We start from the raw sequence: 10,879 nt of genomic DNA on the forward strand, positions 1-10,879 counted from the left end.
CGAAGGCCTTGCTAAGATCCAAAAAGATACCAATTGTGTGGAGTCTCTGATCTAGATTATCAGCAATCCTACAATAAAGATCATTCACTGCCATGTTGGTGGACCTTCCTGGTCTAAAACCATACTGATGTTTAGTTAGTATATTGTTGCGGGTGATAAAATCTTCGATCCTAATATATACAATTCTTTCAAGAAGTTTGGAGATAGTTGGAAGAATGGAAATGGGCCTGTAGTTGGTAAAGTCATGTTTGTTACCAGACTTGAAGATGGGGGTAACGTTGGCTTGCTTCAGTGTTGATGGTATGCCTGTGGAGAGGGATAGATTAAAGATATGTGCAAGTATGGTGCTGATGGAAGGAATGATTTTTTTTAGAAGGTTGTTGCTGATGCAGTCATTACTACTACTGTGACTGTTTTTAAGTTTAGAAGTTAATTTAATGATCTCCTCTGAGCATGTTGGAGATAAAAACAAACTATCAGGGCTATTGTTTGAAGAAAATGTATGATTAAACTCAGGCGGTGGATCAGGAATCTTCTTAGCCAGTGTTATACCTATATTAGCAAAGAATGAATTAAATTGATCAGCAATTTGTTTATTGTCGGTTAATTTAGAACCATCTTTATCAACGAAAAACTCAGGTAGTTTAGATTTTTTATTTCTGCCTAATAAGTTATTTTGTGTTTGCCACATTCTTTTTGTATTATTTTTATTATCTTCTATTTTAGTTGTAATATAATTTCTTTTGCTAGTTCTAAGAAGTTGGTTTAAATAGTTCCTATAATTAGTATATTTATTTTTATTTTCCGAATTTGGTTTTGAAATGTAAGTTTTGTAAAGTTTATCCTTGGTTTTAATAGATTTAATGAGTGCTTTAGTTACCCACGGTTTTTTCGGAGTATTACGTTTAGATATTTTTTATTTTTAGTGGGCAATGAATATTAAGAAGGTCATTGAATTTATGAATGAATAAATTATACGCATCATTGGGGTTAGAAGAACTTTCAACAACATGCCAATCAACTAGAGAAAGCGCATTTTTTAAACCATTAATATTGTTCGGGTGGAATTGACGCTGTTGGTGGGTTTGCGTAGTTTTAATTGGCTTGTTGTTGTCAGTTAGTTTAGTGATGAAGACAGGGAAGTGATCGGACAAATCCGTGACAACAATGCCAGAGTTGATGATACTAGTGATGTCGTTTGTAAATATGTTGTCGATTAATGTTGCAGAGGTGTGTCCATTTTTGTTGGTTTTAATGTGGGTGGGTCGACGAGTGATGGTTGGGATGTAATCATGCGAGTAAAATAAATTCAGGAATTCAGAAACCTTGGAGTTGCTCTCGTGAACAAGAAGATCAATATTGAAGTCACCCATAATAAAACAAGTCTTTTTCTCTCTAGAAACAAGATCGAGTGTGTTTGTTAGAGATGATATAAAATCCGCAAAGATGACGTACTCTGGTTTGTAGACAATGCCAATGATGACCTTTTGGGAGTTATGGGTTGTTTCAATAAAGATAGAGTCGCAATGTTCGGCAGTGATGTTTAGATCAGTTCTGATAGAATAATTGATGCTTGACTTGATGAATAACGAACAACCGCCACCGCGACGACCTTTTCTAACACAATTTTCAACGGTAAAATCACCAAAATCACAAAGCAAGGAGTTGTCATCAGAAGTAAACCATGTTTCTGAGAACCCGTAAATGTCAAAATGCTGATTTAAAACAGAGAGATAGTCAATGACATCATTAGAATGTTTAGCAAGGCTGCTGGAATTTAAATGAAAAAGAGAGAAATTACAGTCATTTAGGCTAGGTTGGTGATTCTGGATGGTACTTGAGTCATAGTAGGTACAGCAGGCTTCATTATTAACATTAGTAACATCAGTATCATCAGACGAACCATCAGACGGGTGTAGTGAGCTATTAAAGGAAAAGGGATGGAAAATAAGATCAGAAATTAGTTCAGAGTTAAAAGAAGTAGGGTCGGACATGAAAATATACAATACAAATCAGTATGAAAAAAATTAGCTTAATTATACAAAAAAAAAAATATATACAATGAATTAAATATACCTAAATAAAATAGGTATAACCCAGTTTACTAGGAGTAAAAAAAAACCATAGATGTGACTAAAAGCTTGAAAGATTTGGATCTCATGTTGAATTTGGATGTGTCAGACTCATCCATTATCAATGAAAACTGATATACGCACTAAAGGTACCAATCATTTTGATATAGCTTGTATAATTATGTGTGTAAAATGAATTTCAAATTTTACATTTTATTTCTCCCCAGGCTAGCGGCTCAAGTGGCAGAATACCAACGCAAAAAAGATGAAGATGCCCGCAAAAGACAAGAGGTAATCAGCTATAAAGTGGTTTATTCATGAAATTACTAGATGATTGCATTCAGCCCTATCTATGTTTGTGTGTGTTTTCTTCACTTTTGAGAAATTGCCTTGGTGCCCTTCTCAAATTTTTTACAGTTGCCATGGTGCCCTCTTGCAATATTACAAACTGCTGTGCTGCCTTGCCTTTTCAGTGAAAATCCAAGGCAATTATCAACTTACCCTAAAAAGGTTGCTGTGCCCCTTCAGATCCTTAATTCGATGGCTGAGTGCATTACTCTGAAGGTTTCTCCGGCAATAACAACATTATGCCTTATATGTTAGAAAAATTTTGACCATAAAAAACTAATAAAAACAGCCGTTTCTCAACATGCGATATATTCAAAGTTCCTGGGCACTGACTGCTCAATTGTCGTTAGCCTTCATTGTGTATTGGGACGTCATTGCCCTAGACAATTTCGGCACCCAGAAAGTTTGAATATCACGTGTTGGGAGACTTCCTTCAAATTTAATTCAGTGAAAACTTCAGCATGCATCTTTCCTTTATTAGGCAAAAAAAAAAAGGTTTGGCTCAAAGCTCAGGGAAATGCTGAATATTTTTTATTTCAAATTAAAAAAAAAAAAATTTCTGTCAAAATTCGGCGAAAATCAGATTTTTTTCTCAAAATACCATAAAAATACACAAGTCGGGGTGGCATTTGCTTTCAAACCGCTTGTGAGCTTTAAGACAAACTTTTTTTTTTTGGCCTTAATGGACATGAGATTGTAATATTGTGATAATACCTCAAAAAAAAGTCTGGGAAAAAGTCCAAAAAGGCAGGCTTTTGAGTATGTGATGCAGACGACAGAACAAAATTTACACCAAGTTAAATAAAAATGAAATGGGGAGTAAAAAAATGCTTAAGAATGCACATACGATCGTTTTTGACTGGAAATTTTTTAACTTTATCAATTATATCTTTTAAATTAACAAAAACACACATAAATTGTACATTTTTGGGAAGGGAATGGTGAAAGGTATTAGAACTGTACCTTTGAAATTTCCGGCCCATCATGAATCAGACCCTTTCCTTTCATCTTTTCTTTTCCAAAAATGTAAACTTTCATATACTTGTTTTTGTTACTTTAAAAGTGAACATAAAGTTTTCAAATTTCCCGCCAAAACAATCCTGCTTGTATCCTTAAAAGTACCCACTTTCTCTCACCTCACTCATATTGTTCTCACCATCATTTGTTCTGTGTTGAAGAGGGCCAAAATAAATGAGGAGAAAAACGTCTCCTGCAAGAAAAAGTTGAGCTTGCTTTGGTGGAGCAGCAGGTAGCAACACAAGAGCAACAGGCTAAACAAGCCAAAGAAATGGTAGGTTCATATCCCTTGTATCTTTTTTGATAAGAAAATTCTGGATTATGATGTGTTTGTTGAACTTTGAAACAAAGCGAAGTGGTAGGTTCAAATCCCTTTTTGTCTTGTCTCACCGAAAAGAGACTATGTAAACACTTTACCGTATGGAGGGATGTATGTGTGTGCAATGTGCATGTATGGATGTATGTTTATTTAAGTTTCGGTTAAGGTTTATACCCGGGTTTTTACAATGGCCCTTAGTAGAGAGATATTATTTGTGTCATTTGTCAAAGGTCATTTTCCAAAAATTACTCAAAATGTTCCTTTGTCCACAGAATCCAATGTAGTTTGATGTTACTTCAGAAGAGGGATCCTTGGGTGAGGGGTCCTTAGTAACTCAGGAATATGAGGTCAAAGGTCATGGTTTTGTTAAATTTCTTGTTACAGCTGCTAAAATGCTCCCATTTCCAAAGTATAAGGTCTCTGTCTACTAACTTGGACACAAGTGTGTATGTAGAGTGTCAAAGGTTATTTTCCACAATTGCTCAAAATGCTTCCGGCTTGCCCACAAAATGTATTTTGATGTGACTTCCGTAAAGTGACCCTTGAGTGATGTCCAAAGTGGTACTTGGGAATATGGGGTCAAATGTTATCTTGGGGTAATTGTTATTAAAGTTGCAAAAAATGCTTCCACTTTCATATGTTAAGGCTTCTGTCCATGTAAATTGGACACAACTGTACATGAGCAGTGGAGTATTATGTAAGCTATATTGTAGGTCAAAGGTCACAGGTCATTTGAACTTTGAAATCATTTTCCCAAATTGCTCAATTTGATGCAAAACTGCGCCAAAAAGCTATCCCTACACTGGTAAGAAAAATCCTAATTTTAAAACTAAACCATATTTGGGTAAATGTTTATTTAATAGATGCACCAATCCAGCACATTATGACACCCCATTGAATCCCCCCCCCCCCCCCACTTTTTAGATTCTTGAGCGCCGTCCTGGCTAAAAAAAATTGGGTCTACAATTCTGTAAACCCCCCAGCTAGGTAATGAGTTATGAAAAGTACAGAGAAGTAAAAACTTAAATAAAAACTGTTTTAAATAACACTTCATTGAAGAAACTGTGTTGTCTCTTTGTTGCACTTGTTGGAATCTTTTTTTGCGCCTTGTATAGGCCAGTTTGTCACTTTTAAAATTGGACCTTCGTCTATTCAATTGCTTGTAACTTTACTTCTGGAGGTCACATTGGATTCAATGTGGTGTCATAATGTACAAGATTAGTAAGTGTATCTATTAAAAAAACAAATTTACCCCAATATGGCTCAGTTTTGAAATTGTGATTATTTTTCCAAGTGTAAGGATACTTTTTTGGCGCAGTATAGTTGGCACACTTTGACAATATGTTAGAACTCTTCTTTGCCGCTCTGAGAGTTTAATGAGAAGTTCAAACCTTCCCTTTCCCCTTCTCTCCCCCATTCCCCCTCAACCAATGTTGGGGAGACTGGAGAGCCCAATGGGAAAAGTGCTTTCATCAACATTGAACTGGGGAGAGAGGCGATTTGGATTTACATTTAGTATGCCAGAGTGTGCCAACATTAATTTCCTTGATTGTAGGGGTCATTTGGATCTAATTTTATTAGGTCCAACATAATATATATTGTTAGAAAACTAACATGGCTTAAGTATAACACCCAAAATAGAGAACGCAAAAGCATGTGACATTTGAGAGCTGGGATCTGCTTGTTGTATTGTGTGCACAGGGTGGTATTTGCATAAATACTTGTTTTATTCTATAATATATATTTTGTGTCCCAAATTGATTTCTTAGGAGAAATTGCTTCAGCAGTTAGCAGATCAAAATAAGGAGATCAGAGCACAGAAGCTGCAAATACAACAAGGTATTGCAGGACCTTCCACTCGACCTGACACAGTAAGTATATAAGGGTGTGTGCGTTTTTATCAGCAGTGGCAAACAAAGGCACACACACATGTGAGAAATCTGTGTATAAGGCCAAAAAAGGTTTGTCTCAAAGCTCACATGTGGATTGAAAACAAATGGGAAATGCGATTTTTTTTTTTATTCCCGACTTGGTATTTTTATGGTATTTTGAGAAAAAAAATCAGATTTTCACAGAATATTTCCGGAAAAAATTTTGTAATAAATAAAAAAAAATTTCTGCATTTCTTTTTTGTTCAAATCGCGCAATTTTACAAATGCACGCTCAAGCTTAGAGACAGACCTTTTTTTTGGCCTAAACAAAGAAGATCACAGGAAAATAAAGTTGAACCTTGTATGTCTAATCTGAACGCCTCCCCAATTGATTTGAAAATTTAGAAAATTCTGTAGGAAAATTGCTGAGAAATGACTTGTGCCCTTCCAATCAGGCCCAGTGCCCCCATTATGGTTTGGGCCCCCTCCCATAGGATGACTCACGCTACACCACTGAACGAAAGTTTGATATTTTAGGACATCATCCTGTTAATGTTACAACAATTTGGTTAAATACATTCAAAGGAACGATATGTTTCTTCACTAAAATCTGAATATTTCTTCGAATGCTATGTTTATCTATCATCACTAACATTAACCCCCTGAGCACTACCTGCCAATCTAACTTTGCCTTTGATTGGTCAATTACATGATATTTTTACTTTAATCACCAATCTGAATGGAGCTTTGCAAATAATTCACCCCAATATTTTTGCGTGGTGAAATTATTCTAACAATGTTGCTGATTGGGCCAATTGATAATGAAAACTTCTTTTTGGCCAATCGGCAGGTAGTTCTCATGGGGTTAAGCCAAACAAAATAACATGCATGATCAAGTTGTCATGGACACTGCTATTAGACCTGTTACAAGACTACAAAGTGACAGGTGATGGACCAAACACACATACAAGAATAGGCATTATTATTAGAATTTTATTATACAACAGAGGTCTCTGAAATTTTAATATATTATGAAAAACTTAATTAAAAAAATATTTAGCGATGGAAATAAATATCAATCCATGGAAAATCTTGTTATGCACTCACAAACATGGAAGAGAAAAAAACTGCTCTAAAAATTAATCAATTTGGTATTATAAACTGTCTAGTGTAATAGATTCTTACAGATTCCTCATGACCTTTCCAATACAAACTATCGGTCCACTTTTCCTATTCTACTCCGTATTAAACCAGATGACCTCTACAAACCCCTGCGTGCTACGCTATAGGACCAGCAACAGCCGTCGGCGGTTTAGTGTTAAAATCGGGAAAATGGTAATAGTCACAATTTATGCTAAGGTGTATATGGATTTCATATACATTTGTACACTTTGTGTATTTTTTTCGTGAATTTTGATGGCTGTTATACACACCGCCCGATTTTTTTTGTATAAAAAAATACGACAAAATCACCCATACCACAAAACACGCGACCTTGCACAGGACTGAGCTAGTCTCGCAATGCACCAGCAGGTGTCTGCAGAAAAACTGCCCTGGAAAAGTACTGCAGCGTCGCAGCAAATATGCAAAGGTGTCTGAACCTAGTTAACGGTTTATATTAACTAAATTTACCCTAGTTTACTTCAATAAGTAAACTATAAGCTCCGACCATCAGTTTCAAATTGATAACGGTCAGATATTTCAGTAAGTTTTCAGGTCAAAATTTCTCTGCTTGTCAGGTTTCGTTCACTCAAGGTTATTGAACGCTGTTCTCCACATAGGATATTTCGGTTGGTTGCAGTTTTCTGCGGGTATGATTTTAGAATTTTTTTACTACGTGGCATGATTTTATATGCTGCTTTTTTGTTTACTTTAATAAATAATGATTACTCTTACTTATATTTGTCTTTGGATGAACTACAGAAAACATATCCGTTACTACACTTTAGGGCCTACATTTCAGCGCATAAAAACTATATATTTTTCTACTCTTTATAATACCAACCACCTACTTGTGTGAATAATGGTACTGTCTGAATGGATGGTAAATGGTAGCAAGGTTGTCCTTCAGTTAAGTTGCTGTTGAACCTGGTATATCATGGAAGGTCGCGATTAACCCAAATTAATAGACGTTCGTGGGACAAAGGTCGCGCATATGCGCAGCACAGTAGAAAGATTGAATTGCCTTACTCCTATATTCTGCACTGTTACAGGCCTACAGCGATGGCGAAGATGATGATGATGCACAGCAGCCTGCTGAACCAGGACCAATTCCACACAAGATTGCTAAAGTCAAGTAAGTTTTATTTTACTCAGGCTAGAGGAGGAAGGGGGAATGGTGGAGGGAGGTGGAATGATATTTAGTTTTTATGTGTGTGACTGCATCTTACTATAAATAGGGGAATGTTGTATCTATCTATCTATGTATCTATGTATAGTGTATAAAGGCTCCGTCAGTTTCGATCCAAATGTCGCCAAATTCATACGGGAGATCGAGGAACTTACCGAGACGGTTATGCGAAAATTTGGTTGAAAATGATCAAGAATTGGCTGCAAAAACAGTGAAAATATGGGTAAAAACTGGGTTTTTGTTATGAAAATCGGTTACCAGCCTACGCGTCACTGCAGCTGGCCGGCAGCGCGTCGGCGCCGCGTGCATAATGCGCATTACGCCAATGCGCGCGTACTAACGGCGCAGAGCCACAAGACTTGCAAGCCAGAGACCAGTGGACATGATAATACGGAAAGAAGGAAAAAATAAAGGACAAAAAGGTACATGGACGGGTCACGGGATGAAGCGGTACTATAAAGAAAAAATAAATTAAAATGAGGACAAAAAGGTACGAGTAATTAGACCAACGGGTTAAAGTAACTAAATGAAACGGGAACGAAACAAAGAAGGAAAGAAACTATTCAGGAAATGTAAGAAAAAAAGAAGCTACAATAATGAGAACAGAATTAAATAAAAAAACATGGCAACGGGAAATCACAAGCAGCAAATAAAAAAAAAAGATGCTAAAAGGGAAATGTAAGAAAGAACAGATTTAGAAAATAATGGGAACTGGGTTAAATAAATAAATAACATGGAAACGGAAAATCACAAGCTAAGCAGAGGAAACTAAAAAAGAAAATGTTAGAAGAGACAGATTTAGATAAATAAAAATGTACCTTTTCAATGATTCTACCTGTTCAGTAATTTTTCCTGTTATTTATAGTGAACGCTCCCATTTACTCATCTAGCGGGGACCCGCGCGAAGCGCGGGTATCCCGCTAGTATGTATAAGGCTCCCAAATGAGCACATTTAAATTGAGCGAGCTCCAATACCGGCACCTCGTTTTTTATATATCATATTTGCTAATCCCCAACCAAGGTATTAAGTAAAACTTTCTAAGACCACAAAAAACTTGTTTGCTTGTCCTCGTCCAAACGACCATCTTGATAGTCCCAACCATAGTATTTTGGGTTTTTTTCATTTTGTTAAAAAAAGTTTTTTTATATCATTTTTTCAAAAATGTCATGGAACTTTTCATCTGATAAACTGATGCTATAAAAGAAACATATTAAAATACCATTTCCTGCATGTTTACAGTGTCAGGTCATACCTGCCTGAGGGTTCCGATATTTTGTATTATCATCCTCAGCGACTAAGCTCTACAATTTGCAATCCACCTTCACATTTTGGATGGAGCAACTAAAAGATGAGTTTATTACAGACAAAATACTTGAACGGGCATATCGTTCAAGAATGTACACAATATATCGGATTTTAAAATATGGTAAAAGTAGATAAAGTTTGGAAACAGTTGCTCATCTGTTGTTCTAAATATTTTATTCAATGGTATTTGTTTATATTGATAAAGAAATAACATTGCACTATTTTTTTCAACACATTTGTCAAGACTACTTTTACTGGAGCACAAATCGCTTGATGTAAAAACTGATTTCATCAGAGAAGTTGGATGATTTCACTCTATGGCGGACGCTACAGTCCTTCAGGTGAAACACAGACCAAAATCACTGGTCAATATGATTGGAAGCTTTACACCACATACTACAAAATGCTACAACTGAATAGCAGTCAACAATGCATCCGACAAGATGTGATGATGCAATCACCCTAAGTGAGGGCACGGTGGCTCAGTGGTTACGGCCTTGGACTCATAATCTGAAAGCTTGCTCGACGTGCGTGAGTTTGATTCCCCGTCCCACCACCGTGTTGCGCCCTTGGGCAAGGCGCTTTGCCTCGCTTGCTTCACCCCACCCAGGTGCAATGGGAAGCTGTTAGGGGTAGTCACAGTCGTTGTACTGAAGGACCCTGCGCCACTTGTAGGCTGCAAACATGGTTCCGACATATTCTAATGATGGCGGAATAAATGTAAAGCGCTTTGAGGCTGTTTACGGCATAAAGCGCTATATAAATATCTACATTTATCTGTTTATTTAAGTCATATATATATATACTCACAGATTCATTGGCTGGGCCAGCAAAACACCAATAGCTACTGGTGGGCGACCTAGTGCTTGGCATGCGAGGGGTCTTGGGTTTGAATTCCACCCCAAACAAACAACTTCTTTGTTCATTTTGTTTCTCATTCCTTCTTTCCTTTCTAATCGCCAAAGAGCACTTCAAGAGTTAGGGTTAAAAACCAAACATTGGAAGTGCAGCAACTGCAATTGATTCGTATACAAGTATTGGTCACTGACACTGGACCTTTACAAGTTCATTCTTCACAAACTTGCCTTTTCTGATCATTAAATTTGGCAGGGTAATCTACTTGTTGAAAACTTTCTTTTATTGCTTTTCATGTTTTTAATTATCATCAATTTGTGGTCATTTTTGTTGTTGAAAATCTGAAATTTTTCTGTGTGAACAAAATTTCCTTCACTGAATGTAACTTGCTATGTATTTACATTTTCATATTTTGTGATTTTATATTTATTACGACAGTAGTCGAGCCAAGAGACAGATGCCTCAACCGGTAACACCCCGGGTACAACCGATAACACCCGGGGTAACCCCAGCAAAGCAACCACGGATCACACCATCTACTACTAATCGCCCCTCTATGCCTACTTCATCCCCTGCCACACCATTGGTAAATCCCCAGTCTCCGTCGCAGCCACCAGAGGAGCAAGACGAACAAAACCAAGGACCATCCGTGAATGAGTTGACCGTAAAATTAGAAGATTGTTGGGAGAAAATTGAAGATTTGCAGAGCCAATTAGATAAGTCAACTTCAGAGGTAAATAA

General features: G+C 36.7%; 1 long non-coding RNA gene across 1 annotated transcript; it reads left to right on the top strand.

Annotated features, from left to right (window-relative positions):
* The first annotated feature begins 2,302 nt into the window (after positions 1-2,302).
* On the top strand, positions 2,303-5,622 carry LOC140141484 (uncharacterized). Its single transcript, XR_011857418.1, has 3 exons — positions 2,303-2,363; positions 3,599-3,711; positions 5,526-5,622. It is a non-coding gene; the product is annotated as an uncharacterized lncRNA (long non-coding RNA).
* Positions 5,623-10,879: the final 5,257 nt, after the last annotated feature.

The sequence above is a fragment of the Amphiura filiformis genome, chromosome 19, assembly GCF_039555335.1.
Source record: "Amphiura filiformis chromosome 19, Afil_fr2py, whole genome shotgun sequence".
Classification (NCBI taxonomy): Eukaryota; Metazoa; Echinodermata; class Ophiuroidea; order Amphilepidida; family Amphiuridae; genus Amphiura; species Amphiura filiformis.